General features: G+C 49.2%; 1 protein-coding gene across 4 annotated transcripts in view; it reads right to left on the minus strand.

The window, feature by feature from the left end:
- The window catches only part of LOC119159444 (uncharacterized), a 633,480-nt gene that overhangs the window by 415,775 nt on the left and 193,260 nt on the right, over nucleotides 1-24,445 (minus strand). The gene's annotated exons all lie outside the window — the stretch shown is intronic.

Genomic DNA, 24,445 nt, shown 5'->3' on the forward strand with positions numbered 1-24,445 from the left:
AAGTTGAGACTGGTGAATCCATTAAAACCATGGACTCTCACCTGGACAGTTAGCTGCAGAAAAAGCATGAACTAAAAGAAGCGTGGGGTAAAAACCAGCTCAACAAACACTTGTGCACGAAAATCATGGACCTTGGCCACGAAATTGTATCTCACGCCAAAACGCTCTGCGCCCAGCAGTAGAACAACACATGTGACGAAGCAGATGGCAAAATGCGGAGGGGAATCAAATTGGGGCTGCTCAAACACCTTATCGCCGACAGCAACAAACCTACCAGAGGCGGCACATAGGTGCAAATTTAACGATTGGTGCACAAGCTCGCCCAGGACAGTGGTGGATCCCAAGCTCTCCTCAAAACGCTAGGTGAAAGATATCGCCCACTAGAAAGCAAAGCAGTAGCCTGGGAAAATGAAAATCTCTCATATGGAGGTCGACCGCAAGAAAAGCTAGACGAACCATTGAGCGAAGCTGAAATACAGTTTGCGCTGCAGCAACTCAATGGCAGATTTGCACCAGGGCCAAATAGCATCGACAATAACCTTTGACGGAGTTTAGACGATAGAGCGATCGTAATCATTGCTAAGAAGACAAATGAGGCATGGGAAAGGAGTACCGTACCACAAGAATGGTGTAGTACCAAGGTTTCGCTGATTCTTAAACCTGTAAAATCGCTGAGCATCGATAACTTAAGGCCCATATCACTCACATCTTGCATTGGAAAAGTAGCTGAGCATGCAATACTCAACTGTATCACGGACCACATTGAGAGCAACGTGCTCTTTCCACAAAACATTATTGACTTCCACAGGGCACTGTCCACACAGGACGCCTTGTTGATGTTAAGAGAGCACATATCTTACGGGCTCCTCCACACGCACAAAGCCGTATAAGCCCTGGACCTGACCAAGGCTTTTGGCACCGTAAAGCATGAACACATACTGGGAGAAACATTGCACATGAACTTATACGACAAATTCTACAACTACATTAAAGCCTTTCTGGCGAACAGAACCGCCACGATACGCACAGGAGAGCTGTGCAGCGAACCCGAACGACTCGGAAATATCGGCACACCACAAGGATCCCTGCTCTCGCCACTGATTTTTAATGTGGCGATGCACCAGTTGTCGGAGATGCTCGCTCAAATTCCTATTCGTGCATCATATACGCGCATGATATTACCATATGTGTCCCAAGTGGCCCCTCATATGGTGCCTTGGAAGGAATCCTTCAAGAAGCACTGACTACAACCGAAAAATTTTATAAGCCAACTGGACTTGCACTCTCTCTCACTAAAGCTACTTTACCGCTCTTTAATTCTCGGCGAAATACGGAAAAAGAGACGCAGCAAGTATTGCTCAAAGCTGCGAAAAAGCAAACAATACTGCAAATATATACGGTTAAGGTACTAGCGCTAACGTTAAGCGCCTAGGAAGGCCACCACACGGAAGCCCTCAATCGTCTTGAAAAAGCACGAATAATTGTGCAAGAGGCACTGCTAAAATCACCAACAATAGAGCACGTCTCTTACAAGACCGCATCATAAAGGCGTATCACGCCTTTCTCGTAAGTAACGCAGCATACGCTTTACCCTTTCTGAAACTTACGACGGCTGAAGTCAAAAAGGTCGACTCCATGCTCCGCAAGGAACTCAAAACAGCACTCGGCTTGCCCAATAGCACGAGCAACAAGAAACTCGAACAACTCGGTCTGCACAACACGGCCGAAGAAATTTTTGAGGCTCAGAGTGTGGTACAGATCACGCCCCTGTCATTGACGTAGGTAGGCCGTCTCATTCTCCGAGACGTGGGCATTTGCCCTATTTTTCAACCAGAGAAAAGAACCAAACAAAGCAATGACGTGAGGCAACACATTAGGGTTGAGCCAATCCCTCCCAACATTCACCCAACGTTCAACAAAGGTTGAAGGAAGGACCAAGTGAAGGCGCTCATAAACAAGGCAAATACACAGCACGCACACGCTATTCGTAGACGCCGCTCGCTACTCCGGCAGGAAGGCGTTTGCCATAGTTGTCGTTGATATAGACGGAAACCTCGTAAACGGGCAACCGTCTAAACAAGCCATGTCCACGAAGCAGAGGAAATGGCCATCGCGCTAGCATTGCAGAGCTGCCAAGCCCATTTCACAATATACACAGACTCGAAGATGGCGGCACGAACGTCAGCGGCTGGTCCAGTAGCTAGAAGCACTGTAAAACTCACAGTCAACGTGATAATAGAGTACGAAAGCTCAAATCCACGTATCCTGGTTCCCAGCCCACATGGGACAGTTACCGGGGCTCGACCACTGCAATCCCAACGAAGACGTCAACCGCCTGGCGCGTGAACTCACACGCCGCGCCACGGACAACGACCCCTCGAGGGGTGGGCGGTACGAGAATCGCTGCAGCCAGAACAAAGCACTCACATACCATGAAATCACTTCACATTACCGGGGACAAGGACGTGCCTTTTCAGCACCACACCCAAAACTTAACAAAGCACAAGCTCTAACTCTAAGAAGATGGCAAAAACATACGAAAATAACACCATCCACCTAACACAGGGTTGATCCCGAAACATCACCCGCATGCTCCCTTCGCATACATTCTTATTACAATTGCGAACACATGCTTTGGCTGTGCCCTATCCACAGCGCAGCACAACTAAATACCTAAGAGGCTTGGCAGGAAGCCCTAAAGAACAACGAATACAAGCAGCAACTACAGGCGATCCAGAGGGCTCGGCACATCGCTACAAGCCTTCATCTGCCAGCGCCATCCTATGCGGAACCTCCAGGATGAATTAAGGGTCAGAATAGCCCCTTCTCAGTCTCCTGAGGATATGTTTAATAAAGTTCATTTCACTCACTCACTTCAGGTTGCATTCACGCAGCATTGACCACGTGCAGGCGCTCATCGTCCCGAGGTTTTGATGGAGTCACCTATGCTGCCCTACGTCACCTAGGCCCGAAGGCACGATGCTGTCTCCGGAACATTTCAAATAAGTCTTGGCAATTTAGTATAGTGCCTGACGAGTGGAAGTGTAGTAGCTTGGTGTCTTTGTTGAAGCCCTGAATGTGTCTATTAGATGTGGCATCATACCGGCCTATAACACTATCAAGCAGCACCGCATGGTCATTGAGAGGATGCCGCTGACACGCACGAAATGGTACCTGGAACATTAAACATCTATGCAGATGCTTTTACTGGCTTTGACGAGATCATTTTTCAATCGATAGCGTCATTGACTTAGCGACCTCTGTTCAGCAGAAGAAAGCTAAGAAGTGGCTGTCGGTAGCTCTGTTCTTAGACGTGAAAGGTGCCTATTGCAACGTGACCCATGAGGCTGTTCTCAATGCTCTCGAAGCAGCTGAACTTGGAGGTCGCGCCTTTCGATGGGTAAGAAGCTACCTCACAAATTATCGATGTTTGTTCTAACTGAAGATGTGCGTACGAATAAGCATTTCACAGGTCGTGGGGTGCCACAAGGTGCCGTTTTGAGTCCCACTCTTTTGAACCTGGTTCTGGAGGGGCTTACCAATGTGCTGCCACAGAATCTCACATATTTCTCTACGCTGGGCGTCCGGCGTGACACGGCCTCAAGTGTGCGCAAGGATACAGAAGGCGGCTACAATAACATCGGCATATTTTCACAAGCAAGGTTTGACTATCACCACAAAGAAATGCACAGCGGTATTTCACAGCGGATCGATGGCGAATCAATTGCATATAAAAGCAGTCATATATTCTTATGTGTTATCATGAATTGTGACTCAACCTGGAGTCTACATGTCAGATATTTGAAGGAAAATCTCATTGGCATTGAGAATGTATGCATGTTTGTTGCCGAAAATCATGGCGCCCCTTCGTGCACTCTATGCGGCAGCTTCCTGCAGCCCTTTTTCTCGTACTTCTCCGGTACAGCCTTTTTGCACTGTCCAACACGTGCAAGACTAACATCCGTGCACTAGAGAGCCTATAAGCCCAAGCACTTCGGACATGTTTTGGCCTTCCAAGATGCTCATCGACAATGGCAGCTATTGTTATCTAACAAGAACCGCCGGTCACAACGTATATCAATGTCAAGACGTTACGAACAAACAGTTGGCATTTATCACGGCTTCCGTCACATCATTTAGCGTGTTTGACAGCGCGGAGGCCCCATGCTGCATTCTGCGGTATTGTGAGGAAACGCCAGGACATATTACCGCCTTGCTTTAAACTGGCGATGCGTCCAGCATCTGCGTTATGGAGTCTCCGTCAACCTGACCTGCACTTAATGGCTCTTGGAATCGTTAAGAAGGCACGTATGTCCTAAAGCAATTGTCTTTGCCTCTGTTAGATGAAACGTACTTTGACCGCATAATTGTTTACGTCGATGGCTCCACTAATCCCAACAGCTCCACAGGAGCAGTGGTTGTTTCCTCTGTTAATTTGTTGCTTCAGTACAATTTCTCTCACACCACGACGTCGACAGCAGCAGAACTCCCAGTACATTTTTCGGCAGCAACCTAATCAATGGACCATCCTTTGCGACTCGAGGTCAGTCTTAAAGACACTATTGTTCGCCATACAGCACGCTTTACACGAACAATCACTATATCTACTAAAGCGCAACTACCGCGAAGCGCTCAGGGAAGGTCACAATGCCATATTTTAATAGTGTCCGAGGCACTGCGCAAATTTGGGCAATGACCACGTGGATGAAGCTGCTCGATCAGCTCATGACCAAGACCTGCGCATGCCCATATCGCTCTTGAGAACGGACGCTGCAAGGTGACTACAATCACTTTCTCGCCGTATAACTATCATAAATTGAAATACGCCAGATTTCATTACGCGCACCTGTTATCGATTGACCCAAACTTGCAACTTCGTTTGCCATCCGGGCTCCCCCGACGCAATGAAACTTTGTTGTGTCGCATGAGGTTGAGCGTGGCGTTTACGAATGCGTATTCTTGTCTTCTTGGAATGACGAACGGTTCGGCATGCAACATTTGCACTTGCAAAGAGACGCTTGAGTACATTCTATGTCACTGTCCAGCATACCAGTCTGAACAAGGTAATACAGAAGTCAAGCGTTGTCATCTGGATTCACTACCGCTTACAGAAAAGAAGACCCTGGGGCCTTGGCCGACGAGATTTGCATACGTGCAAAGCCACAAAAGCCCTCTTGTACTTCTTAAGGACCACCAGACTTCACGGGCTCTTGTGATAGAACAGTGTGAGTCCGTGCGGTGTAATCTCAAGCTGAATATTCATCCTTCTCTTTCTTACTCCTCTTCTTTTCTATCTCTTTCTTTTCTATTATTCCCACTATCTCCCACCCCCAATGTAGAGTAACCAACTGAAGCAAACTTGGTTAACCTCAAATGCCTCTCTATTTCGCTCTCTTTCTCTTGGTATCTGGTGACGTCATTAGACGACGAAGGTAAATGACATGTTTAAACATGATAATCCTGATATGCGTGTCATGTGAAACATTACTGCCTGCTATGCTCATCGCGTGCTCGCTGCCGTTTGGCGAGCTCCACATTACACGAAATTTGGTATGAGGTAACATGGATAGACGACGGAGGTATATGACACGTCCAAAATGATTATCGTGATATGCGTGTCATGTAAAACATGACTACACGCTACGCTCATAGAGTGCTCGCAGCCGTTTCACCAGCTCCACATATACGAAATCTGGTTTTGCGTGACGTCAATGGACGAAAAATGTAACTAACACGTCCAAACACAATATTTTTGATTCGCTGTCATATGAAACATGATAGCATGGTATGCTCATAGCGTGCTCGCGCCATTTCGCTATCTCCATATATACGAAATTTGGTAATACATGACGTGATGGAAGGACGAAGGTAAAAGACACATCCCGAACTAATAATCGGGGCATGGAAGTCGTTCACGACATAATTTACGTCCACCTCGTAACGTTGTCCCCTTTTGAAAGTGACATATCGACCTCCTTCACTCGTGCTTCAAATATGATCGATGCCCATAAAACCTTGGACCTGTCATTTTTTGAAGCATTTTCTACAAATCTCGTCACTCTGTCGTAAAAAGTTACAGCCAGGCTTACATACTCGCGGGAACTACGGAATTTTTATTATTTATATTGTTTGTGTTATTTGCATTTTTCGCAATTTTACAACGATGGAAAAGATAGGTTTTTGGCACTCCACTAACGACGCCAGCTCTGATGGCGGGATTTCTGCAAAACGAACTGTTTAATGTTATCGCGGTGACACTTGAATGTGCGCACATGTGCTACAAACCATGGTTGGTCCCTCGGTTTTACTGTATATTAATATAAGAGAGCTATAGCACCACTTAACGGGGATATATTCACGCGGACGCTTTCTCATACAGGATGTTACCAATAAATATTGCGCCTGGTACTTCAACAACTATTTATTATGGGCTGCCCTGTGCCCGTAAACTCAAACCTAAACAGTCAGCCGAAAATGTCCCTCGCTCGCTATCTCTAACTTGGTTGGTCTCACTTTTCACCCCTCGATACTCATGGCGGTCTCGTGGCCTAGCATGGAGGCTCGTACAGAACGACGTTCCATGCCGTGGTTTTCTTGCCACTTGTGTGGCAGCTTTTACGAACGCAAATTATTGCACGTGTCTTCTATGAATGTCGAACAGGGGCATTAGTCCCCCTCCTAAGAAGCATCGTCCTGTAGCGGCAAGAGAAGAGGAGACGTGAGATGACGTCGAAGGCGGCCGATGGGGCCGTGCCGATCTCGCCACTTTATTGCAGGCCTGAAGCGGAGCCACGTCGACTACCAGCGTCCAAACCGCCAGGCCAGAAGCTCGTTCTAATTCTCGCGCCGCTCAAGCTAGCATCTGCTGCGCGAGAGGCGCGGCGCGGTGATTGAGAAAATGATGATGATGATCATGCACTACAGGGCTCCCCCCCTAGCGCTTTGCGCGATTTGAAGTGTATATGACAAAGAAAGAGAAAGAGACTATGTACATGAACGACAATCCGCAAGGTGTTCGTTTAGGAAGTCCAGTTTGTCAACGTGTAGTGACCAAAGGGAGCCAGTGGGTCTCTGGTGGGCGACACTGGGAGTTGCGCAGAGGACGAAGAAGTAAGCGTTCCGAAACTGTGTTTGCACACAAGTGGGTGACAGGATGACCAGCTGGGGCTAGCTGGGAGCGCACAGGGTGTCGCGAGTTAGCATTGCATGTAGTAACGATGCGTTCAGGGTGAGGTGACGACGGGTGCACGAAAGCTGATTTGGCCCCTGCGCGCGAATCAATTAGAAGTGGCGTAGTGAAGTCCTGCAGACCACCCATCGACAAGCAATGGCCTTGACGGTGCCCTCGCGGGCGTGCACAGCACTGGTGCCCATGACGGTACGCAGGTGTCATGACGTGAGTGGCATCTGAATATGAGTGGATCTGACCACCCACGCTGGCAGTGAGCAAGTAGGATTGTACACGCCGGGCAGAGGTGAATGACGCATGCGGCCCGTAAAAGGGTGTGCCCACAGTCCAGTCACACGCCAGCTCGCCCACGGCTTCCGTCAAGAACTCAGCAGGAGGCGTGTCACGGGAATCAGCAGACCTGGACTCCAGAGGAGGCTCAGTGGGCGTACCCTGACCTGGCGAATCACCCTCAGTAGTCGGCGCACGTCGGTTCGTGCGCAGGTCGGTATGGAAGATGGGTGCCCGCATGCCAGGCGTGAGATGTGCGGTCTGCTGTGACATAGGCAGATCAGGCACGTCGTCCTCAGGAGTGTCGGTCAGAGTCGCAACATCTCGGAAGTCTGGCCGTGGTTGACAGCCCTTGGCTTCAACCTCGCCCGCGAGAGACCGCGAGGGCGAGGATGGTTGCTGCCGGCCAGACACGCAGATTACCGAGGTGAGTGGAGAGGCACCCCCGGACATCGTTGACACTGAAGCCCTCGCGACCGGGGGGTGAACAGCAGGCGTGACGATGTCCGCAATCGTTGTAGACGCCAGGGCGCTCGATGACGCCGCCGTCGCAGAACCCGACGTGTCAGCCGTGCCATGAGCCATGGAGGTCGGCTGAGACGAGCCGGCGGCAAGCATGCCTGAAGTACCATCGGCCAAGGACCTCGAAAAAACGCACCCCGTGGTGGAGAGGTCGTCGGTAGCAGGAACGACCTCAAGAACCTCGTCGGATCTGTGACCGGGTGCGAGACTCACCGCGCCAGCGGCCGGATCCAAGGCGGAGGGAGACGTTGTCGGGGAAGCTAGGTCCTGGTCAGTGAAGACTTTTGGGCCGGAGGGTACCGCACGCTGCGACGCGGACGAAACCTGTAAGTCGCGGGTAAACGGCAGCGGGTGGTAGGTGAGGCCATGTCTGGCAAGCACCGCCGAGCAGAGGTCATCGTAAGGCTGCTGGCTGGAGGTTGAAGTGCCAGAGAGATGACGCAACTCTACCGGGAGGGCGTCGAGAAGAATGGCGTGCATCTGCAGCTGGTCCGTGACGCCATTCAGCGCCAGAACGGCGTCGAGCTGCATAAACCATACCTTTGGGTAGGTCGATTGGAACGGTGGCACTGGCGGGCAGAGTTGCGGGAACATGGCCGCGGGCCGCTCGGCGAAGGGCGTGTTCTCCGGGTCACCAATGTAGCGGCAAGAGAAGAGGAGACGTGGAGATGACGTCGAAGGCGGCCGATGGGGCCGTGCCGATCTCGCCACTTTATTGCAGGCCTGAAGCGGAGCCACGTCGACTACCAGCGTCCAAACCGCCAGGCCAGAAGCTCGTTCTAATTCTCGCGCCGCTCAAGCTAGCATCTGCTGCGCGAGAGGCGCGGCGCGGTGATTGAGAAAATGATGATGATGATCATGCACTACAGTCCCAATGCGTACAGCCGGCTGACAGCATCCAAAGTATAGGACTTGTCTTGGTGTTTGAGAACGTGAGTCAGTTTGGTTGTTCAGTTCCTTTCGTAGTACGGTTTCATCTGTACATATTGCCACGTTCCATTTCCCAAGCTTTTGTTATCGTCCCAAAACACCACACGATTCTCAGCGCAAACCGCGCCTGCAGTTTTCGAGAGGGTTCCGGACTGTAGTAGATCATTTCGATAAGATCACGCCCACTGTGCGAATGGTACAGATTGTTCTGGAACGTACGTCGCCGCCAGCGGTAGCGCTAGAACATTCGACGGCGGGAGTATAAATGCCGACGCGCTTCGCCGCTTGTCAGTTGTTGATCGAAGGCCGACGCTCCGTTCGCCGCTATCAGTCCGAGACTGCTATCTGTGCGAGACTGCTGCTGTAATTGGACTTTCCGTTCACCGGGCACAGGTTCGCCCAAATAAACAGTTAAATCCCAACACGAAGTCTCCTGTCTTCGGCCACGTCACGACCCCGTGACTTCTGGTGGAGGTGCTGCTTCGTTCATGTACCGCACGCCCCCGTCAAGCCGTGAACCCAGCCCACGTCGCGGAGAAGACACCGACGCCAACCAGGAGCAGCGAACAAGCCGCCGACAGCAAGGGCTACCACCGGAGTACGGGATTCTAGAAGACAAGGCGCGGAAGACCAAGGGCATGACCGCGACTGCAGCGACAATGACAGCCGCCGCATCCCTGCCCACGATGGTCATGCATCAGCCCAGGGAACCACCAATTTTCCATGGGTCATCGTTCGAAGACCCGGAGTCCTGGTTAGAAACATACGACCGTGTGGCCGCCCTCAACCACTGGGACAACGAAGAAAAGCTCCGGCGTGTGTACTTCTACCTGGAAGACACCGCAAGGACCTGGCTAGAGAATCGTGAGTCCACGCTCCGAACGTGGGATATCTTCTGCGGCGCATTTCTGCAAACATTCGCGAGCGTCGCTCGCAAAGAAAGGGCCGCTGCTCAACTAGAGACCCGGGTTCAGCTACCGAATGAGAAGGTTGGAATTTTCACAGAGGAGATGACCCGCCTATTTCGTCACGCTGACCCAGACATGCCTGAGGAGAAGAAAGTTCGTTTCCTCATGCGAGGGGTCAAACAGGAGCTCTTCGCGGGACTAATGAGGAATCCACCGAACACCGTCCAAGAATTTGTATCCGAGGCGACCACCATCGAAAAAACCCTTGACATGCGCAATAGACAGTATAATCGTCGCCTGACTCCAGAATGCGCTGCTGCTCAAACCAGTGACTCCGAAAACCTGCGTGAAACGATCCGAGCGATCGTGCGGGAAGAGCTGCGCAAACTGTTGCCTTCGGCGCAACCTCAAGTGGATTCGATCGCCGACATTGTGCGAGAAGAAGTTCGGCAATCACTTCGAAATCCCCATACACCGCTGCCCGAGCCAGAAACTATGAGCTACGCCGCTGCATTGCGCCACAACGCTCCTACCCGTCCACGCCAAAACACCACCCCGTCGCACTTCCGTCGCCAGACACCACCGCCGCCACCACCCCCACCGACGACCTACCGTTCACCAGCGGGCCAGCGCAGTGCGCCGAGGAAAACCGACGTTTGGCGCACCCCTGACCACCGCCCACTGTGCTACCACTGCGGCGAGGCCGGGCACACTTACCACCGTTGCCAGTACCGACAGATGGGACTGCGTGGCTTCGCCGTCTATGCACCACGTCCGCAGCCAGGAGAACGACCACGTGACATCGCCGACTACCTGACAGGAACTCGGTGGACACCACGAAGCCCTTCGCGTTCGCCGTCGCCCAGCCGCCGCACGTCACCGCACCACCGACAGTACTCTGGCCCAACGCGGGGCCGGTCTCTTAGCCCGTATCCGGGAAACTAAGGGCAGCAACCGGTGGAGGTGCGGTTGCTGTGCGACGAACTGCCGAAGATCCTCCGACGACGACGACGCCGCGACGGAGCTTTCCGAACACAACGCCAACCAGGCAAAGCCCTGACGGCGAAAGCTCACTTACTGAAGCTCACTTACGACGCAACATGGAATCAGCGGAACAAGCCGACGCAGCCGTGACCCGACGCCACGCCCTAACTGTAATGCGAGACGGCGAACTAGCGACCTCGACGTTCTTATCGACGGCCACAGTGTGACCGCTCTCGTCGATACTGGAGCCGACTATTCTGTCATCAGTGGGTCGTTCGCCGCGAAGTTAAAGAAAGTTAGGACAGCTTGGAAAGGCCCTGAAATCCGCACAGCCGGAGGTCATCTCGTAACGCCTGCAGGAATCTGCACAGCAAGAGTCACCATTAACGGCCGTATTTATCCTACAGACTTCATAGTCCTACAGCGTTGCTCGAGAGATGTCATCCTTGGCATGGACTTCTTATGCCTCCATGGTGCTGTCATCAACCTAAAAACAAAGTCGATAACGTTATCCACAGAAGAAGCACTACCGCCGCGCACGCCGTCTGGACACCATGCCTTGAATGTGCTGGAAGAACAAGTCACCATTCCGCCTCGCTCAAGCGTCATTATTTCAGTCAGCGCTCCTGAATCACCTGACTTCAAAGGCGTCGTTGAAGGCAGTCAGCATCTGTTGGTCACCCGAAATATTTGCGTCGCAAGAGGAATTGCAGAGCTGCGGGGAGGCAAAGCAACGGTTATGCTCACGAATTTCATCAATGAGTACAAACATGTGAACAAAGGAACAACGGTCGCATACATCGAAGAAATTGTCGAAGCCACCAGTGCTTTCGCCCTCGCCGATTTTGCGGAACCTGCTCAGAGGAACCAAGCCCCTCCCATAGCTTTCGACGTCAATCCCAGGCTTCCGAACGATAAGCAAGAACAGCTCAAGACCCTTCTCCTGCAATACGAAGATTGCTTTTCGTCGTCATCGAAAATTCGGCAGACCCCAATCACGAAACATCGCATCATAACCGACGAAAATGCCAGACCACTCCGTCAGAGTCCATACAGGGTTTCGACGCGAGAACGTGAGGCCATGAAGAGACAAGTTGATGAAATGCTGCGGGATGACATTATCCAGCCGTCCAAGAGCCCATGGGCATCCCCCGTGGTGTTAGTGAAGAAAAAGGATGGGACCCTACGTTTCTGCGTCGATTATCGCCGCCTGAACAAAATCACAAGAAAGGACGTGTATCCTCTCCCACGAATAGACGACGCACTTGATCGGCTCCATAACGCCAAGTACTTTTCGTCAATGGACCTCAAGACTGGCTATTGGCAAATCGAAGTCGACGAAAGAGACCGAGAGAAGACGGCGTTTATAACACCGGACGGCCTCTTCGAGTTTAAGGTGATGCCCTTCGGCCTTTGCTCAGTGCCTGCAACTTTTCAACGCGTTATGGATACAGTACTGGCAGGATTGAAGTGGCAGACTTGCCCTGTGTACTTGGACGACGTCGTCGTGTTTTCCTCGAGTTTCGACGAGCATCTTCGGCGCCTTGAAGCTGTACTTCAAGCCATCAAGACTTCCGGACTCACACTGAAGCCAGAAAAGTGCAGATTTGCGTATGAAGAGCTCTTGTTTCTGGGGCACGTTATCAGCAAGTCTGGAGTTCGTCCTGATCCACGGAAAACAGCCGCCATCGCCGACTTCCCGCCGCCCACTGACAAGAAAGCCGTGCGCTGATTTCTGGGCCTGTGCGCCTATTATAGGCGGTTCGTGAAAAACTTCTCCCGCATCGCCGATCCTCTCACTAACCTTACCAAGGCCGACGTGGAGTTCAAGTGGGAAACGCCACAGGAACACGCTTTCCAGGAGCTTAAACATCGCCTCCAGACGCCTCCGTTACTTGCCCATTTCGACGAATTCGCCGAGACAGAAATACATACTGACGCAAGCAGCGTAGGTCTTGGCGCCGTTCTTGTGCAGAGGGCTGACGGACTTGAAAGGGTTATTAGTTACGCCAGCCGATCGCTATCCAAAGCAGAAGCAAATTATTCCACAACAGAAAAGGAGTGCCTCGCCATCATCTGGGCTACGTCAAAATTTCGCCCATACCTCTACGGCAGGCCCTTCAAAGTTGTGAGCGACCACCACGCCTTGTGTTGGCTAGCCACTTTGAAGGACCCTTCAGGTCGCCTCGCACGATGGAGCCTGAGACTTCAAGAGTATGACATTACTGTCATTTACAAGTCCGGCAAAAAACACTCCGACGCCGACTGTCTCTCTCGTGCGCCTGTCGACCAACCGCTACCCGACGACCCGGATGACGACTACTTCTTGGGAACGATCACTACCGACGACTTCGCTGAACGACAGCGGGCCGACCCGGAACTTAAGGCCCTAATAGAATACCTCGAAGGCAGGACCGCCGAAGTCCCGAAGGTATTCAAGCGCGCACTTGCGTCGTTTTTTCTACGAAACGGTCTTCTACAAAAGAAAAACTTTTCACCGCTTCGGGCTAAGTACCTCCTTGTGGTGCCTTCAGCTCTGCGACCAGAACTCCTGCAGGCCCTGCACGACGATCCGACGGCAGGGCACCTCGGTGTTTCTCGCACGCTTGCGAGGATACAAGAAAGGTACTACTGGCCACGTCTTACCACCGATGTCACTCGTTATGTGAGGACATGCCGGGACTGTCAGCGACGCAAGACACCGCCGACAAGGCCAGCGGGACTTCTGCAGCCAATTGATCCACCTTGCCGACCTTTCCAGCAGATTGGTATGGACCTACTGGGGCCGTTCCCGACGTCGGCTTTCGGAAACAAGTGGATCGTGGTAGCTACCGACTACCTCACCCGCTACGCCGAGACAAAAGCCCTGCCAAAAGGCAGTGCATCCGAGGTAGCTAAGTTCTTCGTCGAAAATATCGTCCTACGTCACGGTGCCCCGGAGGTCCTTATCACCGACAGAGGAACGGCATTCACTGCCGACTTAACTCAAGCGATCTTGGCATACAGCCAAACAAACCACTGCCGGACGACAGCGTACCACCCACAGACCAACGGCCTCACCGAGCGGCTTAACAAGACGATCGCCGACATGCTGTCAATGTACGTCGATGTCGAACACAAGACGTGGGACGCCATTCTTCCGTATGTGACCTTCGCATACAACACGGCGGTGCAGGAGACGACGCAGATATCTCCATACAAATTGGTCTACGGAAGGAGCCCGACAACGACGCTCGATGCCATGTTACCCAACGTCACCGACGAAGAAAACCTCGATGTGAGCGAGTACCTTCATCGCGCCGAAGAAGCCCGACAACTTGCGCGGCTCCGTATCCAGAATCAACAGACGACCGACAGCCACCGTTACAACCTTCGACGACGCTTCGTGGAATACCAGCCCGGTGAACGTGTTTGGGTGTGGACGCCGATACGCCGACGTGGACTAAGTGAAAAGCTTCTGCGACGGTACTTCGGACCGTACAGGGTGGTTCGACGTCTCGGCCCACTTGATTACGAGGTTGTCACCGACGGCATCACGAACTCTCAACGACGCCGATCGCGACCTGAAGTCGTCCATGTCGCACGCCTAAAGCCGTTTCATTCGCGTTAAAAAACTGAAACAGTGCTTTTTTGTATTATTGTTGTATTGTAATTTATTCATTGTACTTTCTTGCATTATTATTGTACCTCCATCTTTAGTTAAAGCATCGAGACGATGCCTTTTTCAGAGGGGGGCAATGCCACGTTCCATTTCCCAAGCTTTTGTTATCGTCCCAAAACACCACACGATTCTCAGCGCAAACCGCGCCTGCAGTTTTCGAGAGGGTTCCGGACTGTAGTAGATCATTTCGATAAGATCACGCCCACTGTGCAAATGGTACAGATTGTTCTGGAACGTACGCCGCCGCCAGCGGTAGCGCTAGAACATTCGACGGCGGGAGTATAAATGCCGACGCGCTTCGCCGCTTGTCAGTTGTTGATCGAAGGCCGACGGTCCGTTCGCCGCTATCAGTCCGAGACTGCTATCTGTGCGAGACTGCTGCTGTAATTGGACTTTCCGTTCACCGGGCACAGGTTCGCCCAAATAAACAGTTAAATCCCAACACGAAGTCTCCTGTCTTCGGCCACGTCACGACCCCATGACAATATACAACTACCGGCAGATTCCTGCGTCATGTTGTTCATACCTAACTCTCAGAAATCACTTCGTAGTTAAATAAACCGAGCTGACGGAGGACCCTGTAATGACCACAATAGCGTCGCATAAGCTTTTCTGATAGGCCACGCGCACGTAGAGAAGTCCAGATTCACACTTTGTCTCAAGGAGAGTACTGTACGTCCATTCATCTTAGAATGTAACGGTGCGTCTCGACGTCCTGCTGCTGAATGATGCGGTGCCGTGTTATAGTAGTCGCGCCTCTTCTGCTCTTCCTACATATTCGCTGAGGTCAGGGCTCTATTCATTCGCGTTGTTGACGGGCAACATCGCGTCTAATGCCCTTGTTACTGTGCGACCATGAACAAGTTGAAATGTCGTGAAGTGGGTTGTCTCTTGTACTACACTATTGTTCGCAAATGTAGCCTAGGTTAAAATGGTGTCAAAAGTTTGATGCTCGACGTCGACACACATCGCGATCATGTCAGCAAGCGTCCTGTGGAGCCTTTTAGTTAACCCGTTAGTTTGGGAATGGTACGCTGTAGTTCTTCTGTGGTCTGTAAGCGTTAGTTTTATGACGTTGTACTAGGCTGGCAATGACTGCAGTTTATTTGACAGTTATGAGGACCTTTGGTGAGCCATGTCCCAGTACTATCTGGGTCACAAAAAACTGAGCCACTTCATTTGCTGTTCTTTTTTGTGAGAGTGACGACTCGGCATACCGGGTCATGTAGTCGATTGCTACATCTATCCGCTGCTTTCCGAATGATTACACGGGTAATGGTTCTAGCAAATCCATTCCTACCTGCTCAAATGGGAAATTTCGGTGGCTCTATTGGTGTCAAAAGACCTGCTTGCTTCAGGGGTGGTACTGTGCACCTTTGGCATTCTGTGCATTATCTGACATATTCAGATGCGTCAGATCAGGAAATGGAAACGGCATGCACATCCCCCAATTGCATTAGACTTTATATCAAATTTTATTATATTATTCAATCACCAATACACATAAACTACATATGTCGTGTTAAGCAGTTTTCGTTATGTCCCGTGTTAATGATGGCAACGTCAATACGCAGTCGTCTACGTAGGGGAGTAATGTCACTGCGCTGCTATGTACTTTGGCCAATTCTTGCGTCTACGTCATGCCCTCACTCTTGGGGCGCGTGCCCACGAAAAGAAGAGAGAGCCACGCATGTGCTCGCGCCTACGCGTCAAAAGTGCCTTGTCGCGCCTGTGGAGGAGAAGGGCGCGCAACCACTGGCACGCGTCAACCACGTGGACAATTACGCATCCAAGGCCGACGCACAGTGTTGCTTGATATTTTGGCTTAAAACTGTCCTAGTTCAGCACAGAACGGCGCGTTCTGAACTGGAGCGGGTTCGTAAGATGCCGAAGACATAACAGCGCGTTAAAATATTGATTGTCCTACATTGTCCTACAGTGGCTAGAAGGAGAAGTGTGATCAGGGAGCCGTCGCCTGCGTGCGCCACGGTGATTCACGGCCTAGGCGGCACTCGCACTTGCTTTCACGTCGGCGCGCTGCTGGCGTAGCCATGGTAGCCATGGGTTTTGATGAATTTTACGTTAGCATAACAAGTTTTTACTTTCGCTGGCATTTTCAACAAGTAACTAACGCATTTATAGCTGAGCCTTTGGGTAAAAGAAGTCGCTTATTGCCTAAACAATTTTGTTTTTCCCCTCTTTTTTGTGCACCCAGTGTAACACCAACCTCAACACTCCCGTGTTCTTTTCTTTATGGCATGCACTGCGACTAAGATGTATAGCCACACTTCAAAAATTACCTTCTTACTACTTGCCGAACTTGTTATTTCGGTGGAAAGCTAAAAACACAAAAAAGACAAGAACGCACATGTTTAGCAAACTAAGGCACCAACTCGCCCAAGAACAAGTTCTTGAGTTCCTTACTGTTTCTTTGCAATTTCATAATTAAAGCACTGGTGCCTTCACACTTTCCCGGGATGTACCTACACCAAACATCTGGTGCCACGACCCTGAAAGTGGCAGAAAAAGGATCACCAAACCGTGGGTGCATGCAACTGTTTTTTCGGGCTCAGGAGTGAAAGGACTCAAGTCGACGAAGCCGTCAAATTTACCCGAGCCACCTTTCACAGCGAAATTCTCATCCTACTTCATCTCATCGACGTTTAGTTCACCGTGACACTCAAATTCAGTCATTTTTTTCTGTTTTTTGGCGATTCCTGAAAGCACATTGCGATTAAAACCAAACGTGCTCTCGTACTGCTTCATGTATTTTTTGAGGCAGCTGCCACTTGGTAGCGCCAAGATTTTTTCTCTACGTATATGCTCATAGAGCCGTGGGTGCTTTATACGCATAATGGTGCACTTAAGAAGCCATTCAGGGTTATACTGCATCCCCTTCGGAGATTTTCGTGTCGCAGCCTCAAAACACCGAATAAAGGCAGCCTTCTGCTTAGGTGGAAACTGACCAATTTTCTTCAGGAGGGTGGATTCTTCAGTCACCTCATTTTCTTCCTTCATTTGGGAGATCAATTGCTCTAGTGGCTTTACCTTCATGCTAAGGCGTCGCATTTCCTGAGTCTTCACTCTCAGCTTTGATGAGATATTTCTTCTAGTCTTCTTCGTTTGCTTCGCTCAGCACCTTTGCTTAATTAGCAGTCTCCTCAGATACTTGCACGACACGCACCAATTCTCACTCTGGCTTGATACACCTTTACATCTAACGTGGTAAAGAGTATCATTCCGTTGCTTCGAATTCGCGCTGGAACACGCTAGCAGAAACTCCGCACTCAGTCCTGCTCCAGTGCTAGCACACAGGCTGTCGACCTCTCGCAAAGTAGATGCTGGATCTCTTGGCACATAAAGCGTGACCTCGACACCCCGCACAAACACTTAATGTTTTAGCACACTTTCGATGCATCTAAATACCACCATTTTCAGCATATGAAGCAGGCTCATGTCTTTTCTAGGTAACCACATGCTGTAGGCCACGTGAAGGGTATTCTCGCTGAACACGTGCTTCGCCCACTGGTTGGTCAGAAGTGGCACATTCAGGACTACTAGAACATGTGCAGCTGGAGCATCAACAGTAGCACAGACTTCTTCAGCCTCAACAACTTCAGAGTTTGGGCAACAAGTTCCGTCCACGCGACGTCTTCTTTTGGGTGACGAGGAATATGATGCTGGCTTCTCCCGCGCAATTCTTTTAGGGGCGTCGAGAGGTATTTGGGCAAATTGTGAAATATAGTCAGCACAGCGTTTGGCCGGAGAACCGGCTTGGTCCGACCAATGCGCACCAATTCGCCTTGTATTACATGCTCGAAATGCTGCGACACAAACTGCTGATCGAAATGCAACTCACATACTGCGGCATTTCTCTCCAGCGGCTTGTCAGCTCTCGGTATGTTCCGTTGCCACTTCAGAAACAGCTCATATTCTTTAGGTACGCCGAACAATGAAAGTTTTTGCTTGCAGGATTTGTAACCAGTCACGCAGCCGGGAACAAAACAGTGGCTTAATCGCCGGAACACTTTACAAGCCTGGCCAGCGAACCGCCCTACATACAAATGCAAACTACTCTAGGATGCTTACAAAGCGATGCGAAGGCGGCTAACCGTGTCGACAAAGAGTTTCACACGTATTAAGCACTTTACGGGAACTTCGAAGCTCAACTGATCGCTCCTGACCGGACAAATGCACGTGAGCTTGACGTGTATGCGATACGTGTATGCGACACGTGAATGCGACGCGTGTATGCGATAGCGAGTACCACCTAGCGGATGCATAGCTAAGCGCCTTCAGCCTTTATCATAGACGCCGCTTGACGGTAATCACACTTCTTCTTCTAGCCACTGTAATGGTGCTTCACCCGCCACAGTTTTGACTATTTTAGAAGCAAATGACATCGCAGTGAGCAACGTAATTACAGCGGTATGCACTAGAAATCAACATCTGTGCGTGCGCCTCTCCCGCGAACAAAAACTCACGTCTATGATACTGTACATTTATCATAGGCGTTCGCAGGGTTCTCCTTAAGGGGGGAGAGAATTCGCCGCAGCACCCCCGCCTCTATATTATGTCAATGTAGGGGCTGCCTTAGTGCACCTGTCCTTATTATAATAACCTATGGAGCTGAGATAGCTGCCCCAGATTATGTGTATAAATCAGGTTTAGAAAATACCAAGGTGTATTAATCACCTAGTTGCTATGCATACACTACAAATTCAATATTATTGTGAATATCCTGGTACATTCAGTATACTTACACTGCGTACTTTACAGCTCTCATTACCTTAATAATCACTTCCAGAACGTCATGATGTGTCAGATTTAGGTCATACGATTACAATAGAGCCCTAGGTAAAGGGCTTTTAGATGTTGTCTGCGATAGAGATATCCTCTAATGCATCAAACCACACCTGGCTTTTAATGATGCAACAAACATTGGTCATAAGATAGGAACTGCGTAAAATGCTTCTGGGCATTTTTGTGGGTGAAATACGTTTTGACACAACTAACTGAGCCTGACACTTCATGATGTGACAGACTTTGGTTATAATACTGTACTAACTGAATCATGTATGGAAGTCTTCTAGACGTTTACTGAAGTCAAAATATTCTCCGAAGCGAAAACCGCACCCAATACTTCGTGATGTCTCAGATACCGTTCATAATACTGCAACTTAACGCGGTATGGAAGGCTTCTGATGATGTTTGTATTAGAAATATCCTCTAATGCAAAAAAGCACACCTGGCTCCTAATGACGCAACAGATATTGGTCATAAGATAGGAACCAAGCACTGCGTAGAATGATTTTGGGCATAGTCTGTAGTCATAATAAGCTCTAACGCACGTAACTGTGTCTGACACTACAACATGTGACAGATATTGCTCAAAAGACTGCAGCTGAATCCTGTATGAAAGACTTCTGGATGTTCTCTGTAGTCAAAATATTCTCTGAACACAAATCACAACGAGCACTTTATGAAGTCCCAGATATCAATCATAAGATTGCAACTGAACCCTGTATTGAATGCTTTCATTTTTCAGTAGTCGAAATATGTTCTAAAGCGACAAACCACACCCGACACTTCTTGATGTCACAGATATCAATCATAAGATTGCATCTGAACCCCGAGCGGAAGGCTTCTGAATGTTGTCTGCCGCCACAATGTTATCCAATGCAATAAACCACACTCGACACATCATGATGCCACAGACTTAGGTCATAAGACTGCGATTGAGCCCTACTTAGAAGGTTTTTGATGATGTGTAATTTAGAAATATCCTCTAATGCAAGAAAGCACACCTGGCTCCCAGTTGTGCAACAGATATTAGTCATAAGATAGCAACCAAGCACTGCATAGAATGCTTTTGAGTATAGTCTGTAGTCAAAATGCGCTCTAATGCAACTAACTGTGCCTGACAATTATGTGAGAAATATTGCTCAAAAAACTGCAACTGAACCCTCTATAAAAGACTTCTGGACATTCTGTGTAGTCAAAATATTCTCTAAATCGACAGACCACACCCGACACTTCTTGATGTCGGAGATATCGATCATAAGATTGCAACTGAACTCTGTATAGAAGGCTTTTGATGATGTGTGTTTCAGAAATATCCTCTAATGCAAAAAAGCACACCTGGCTCCCAATGATGCAACAGATATTGACGTAAGATAGGAACCAAGCACTACGTAAAATTCCTTTGGGCATTGTCTGTAGACGAAAATACGCTCAAACGCAACCAACTCTGATACTTTCGATGTGAGAGATATTGCTTAAAAACTGTACCTTAATCTTGTATGGAAGAATTCTGGACATTGTCAGTACTCAAGATATTCTCTAAATGCACAATTCGCACCCAAAACTTCATGAAGTCACAGATATTGGTCATAAAATTGCAACTGAACTCTGTGCGGAACGCTTTTGAACGTTGTCTGCAGCCAAAATGTTCTTCAATACAATGAACCACACCCGGCACTTCATGATACAAAAATACAAAATGAAGTACATGAATACACGATGCAAGCATTCAAACAGTATTCTCACAATAACTGGCCAACGTGAACAAATATTACTATCTTCTGAGTGGAGCCCGGTAAAAAAAGGAGAGAAATAGAAAAATGACAAAAATAGAACAAGTGCCCACAAAAAGTCAGACACACTGGTATAACGAACCAAACCAAGTGGATCATTCCTGTGTTTGATGACTTCATTTGAACGTGTGAGAGAGCACTATAAATGGCTTCGAAGCTGGATTGTGACTGCAGATCAGTGCTGTGTTGAAAACTTTTGCACTTTGCTGGTAGTTTAAATATTCTTTAACATATACAAAATGCATCTGACACTTCTTGATGAGGCAGATATTGGTTTTGATATCAAGGCTTTCACATGTCCTTAATACTCGAAATACCCTATAATGCATAAAGCATGCCAAAAATTTTTGATGCGACATATATCTATCGTAGTATTGCTCCAGAGCACCATACAAAAGTTTTGGCAAGTTGTTTAACATAGCTAAATTGAATATCTTGATACTAAGACTATGCTTGAGTGAATGCATATATAGTCCAAGTCAATGCGTATACTAAAAAACTGAACAGAAATGAAGCAGTCCTTGGAAACACATACAAATATTCAATGTTCGAAACCATCTAATAATATCTTCAGCTCATTAAACTCTGCAGTAACAGATAAATACATGCACGGTTCTGAACAGTCTCATAAGTCACATGAGACACTTTCTGCGTTTCTACTGAACCAAGTGCAGTACAATACTAGTGGACCTTCATACATTTTGTGCATACATGTGGTCACCTTCTCTTCCTACTAACATGTCATCGTGCTGCTGACTTCAAGTCAGGTGCTTCTCACTTTCAATGTTTGCATTTATCTATTTAGCTGTAAACAAAACGCGTGTCATATTATAGTAAACCGTAAAACGACGGAGAAGCGTCATTGTGTGCATATGACAATAAGTATCAGAATGAACTAGAAATCAAGAATGTGTGTGTTAGATTGCTGCCAAACAACGTATGTGTTACTAGGCGTGGGAGAGAAGCAGAACAAGCGAGAAGTGAAATAGCAGGTAATACCAGCAGCACTTAATCATGCAACTTTCTTTTTCGATCACCACAGCAACGCACGTTCGAGTTTCTATTTTTTACATGAATGGAAATCAGACCGCTGACCACTGAGTGTGTCAGCGTCGGTGGTACCTGACACGAAGTCAAATCGCAGTGCTACCAACCAGCGCACGCTTGTTATTAGCTTAGCAACACACGAAAGCGATTTGCACCGAAGCCAGCAAATGTTTCGGCGTCGTAAGATCCGCGAATACACTTATAAAAGTAAGTTCACACACCACCGAAATGTGTTGGCTAGTGAAAAATTCGCTTTCAGCGATGATGAATATCGAAGTTGAAAACAAACACAGTGCAGATAAAAACTCCATATGCACTATACGATGTTTCGGGCGTTGTGTACAGTGTCTACGTTGCAACGGAAACTACCACCGGTATTTTTCAACCGATTTTCCTCGCATGAGCCGGTTCATACGAACTCGACGGTAGGGGCCCAAACTATACGCACGTGACACCGCTCTGAATATCCTCCGCGGTAGGCGAGGGATCACGCTCAAAGCTTCGAACCTCCGAAGTCTCCTAACACTCGTTTTTAGCACAGAAAATCAGAGATCAAACCACAGGAACACCGACATGCTGCAGTAATTTGTACGATGTTTTCGCTCGGCCAACAATCGCACTCGGGACCGGTGCAAGCACAGCCGGCTGGCGTTCGCTGGATTTGTCGGCGTCACTCGAACTCGGCACGAAACCGCCTCACGCTGGTAGTACTCGCAGTCGTTCGTCGTGTCATTGCCGTTCTAGATTACGAACCGATCATTGAGGAACGTTTGGAGTAGTTTCCATGCTTCCTTTCAGCATTGGTCCGTGCCTTCGGAGCGGAGGACATTAGGCACAGCAATTGGAGGCGTCGCGGCCTCTGGCTGGTTGGCGGCACTGTACGCGTGGTGACGTGGTGAACGCCTGCTGAAAATGTCAAGCCCGGCTCGATCCCTCATGCCTTGTCGCGTATGCCCCTTCGGCGTCGACGCCGAGAGGCGCATTTGACGGCTTTGAAGCGTAGGCGTGAGCATACGTGTGCCAGTGGTTGACACTTTACAGTTCGTCCCGCATTCGCGGCGCGCAGTGTCGCGAATTTCGGCAGACGTGATCGTGAACACTCAATGTACACTTTGCGCTCGTCTGCTCAAAATTGTAAAATATGGTTAGTGGCCCTTTAAATACGCCATGTGCAGCTTCGTCGAACATCCGGCTGCGCAAACATTTTTTGCACTGCTTGAGCTAGCGGCAGGGGTGTAGGCTGATCTACATTGCAAATTTTCAAAGCTCCGCCAGTCGTTCTTTATAACAACCACCACTGAAAAAAAATAGAATGTCTTTTGGATATTTGCCCTTTGAACAGTGCTGTGCAGTGATTCCCTTCATTTCTCTCAACGCCGTGTCACTGTTGAATGTCATCTATAAAGCTGTTCATTCAGGGCTTCTTGCGGTTTTCAGCAATGTATGATATGCATGTTTTGGACCACACTCTCTTTTTTTTCATATTGTAATGATATATGTATTGCTAACGATGTTACACTCGTAAAAGGTAGTTGTTGGACTGCACGATCATACGACTGACAGGTGGTGTACGAAGGAATCTCGATTTAATTTTGAAGTTTCGTCTAGTCTTGTAATAAAGATGCAAAAAAGCTTTTTGACGCTTACTCACTGAATGCATATGGTTTTAAGTAATGTTACAACTGCCCCAATATCTAACAATCGTACACGAGCAGTGAATTTCTGGGCATCCGTGCCATACGACAGAGCCGAGTTACAAATTGGGTGTGGGCCAGCGCATGTGAAGAAACTGCACTCAGCTGGGCTCACTGTCTGCTTCTTCTTCAGGACGCGCGGTATAAAAAAAACTCCCAAGCATTTCCCCGAGGGTGAACATGGTTAAGTGCGAATACACGGGGTGATGCTATGAGGGGTATTTATTAATTCGCACTATTATATTTATTAATCACACTATGGTGCCTTTATGGTGTAATGGTTCCTGGGAATCGCAATTTGATCACACGGGGGAGTTTACGTTAACTCACTCGCGAATGCCAACGGATTTTAACTTTACTCCCCCTAACGACCCACTCTTGACGGGAGACTGAGAGAGAAGGCGGGCGCACGAGAGAGAGGGGTGCGCGCGCAGCTGCAGCGAGCGAGGAGAGCGCAGGAGCGAGCGAAGGGGGAGGCGGTATAAGGCGCGTTACTGACACCGATATCAGCGTCGCGTCCGTGGCTTATTCGGTAGAGCGTCGCGCTGTGGCCCGCCAAGTCCTCTTTCTTTTAAAGATAGAGAGAAGACTGCGGACGCCGCCGACGGCGGTGGATCGTTTGGGGTCGCTTATTGTTGTAGCGT

This window comes from Rhipicephalus microplus, chromosome 3, assembly GCF_043290135.1.
Source record: "Rhipicephalus microplus isolate Deutch F79 chromosome 3, USDA_Rmic, whole genome shotgun sequence".
Classification (NCBI taxonomy): Eukaryota; Metazoa; Arthropoda; class Arachnida; order Ixodida; family Ixodidae; genus Rhipicephalus; species Rhipicephalus microplus.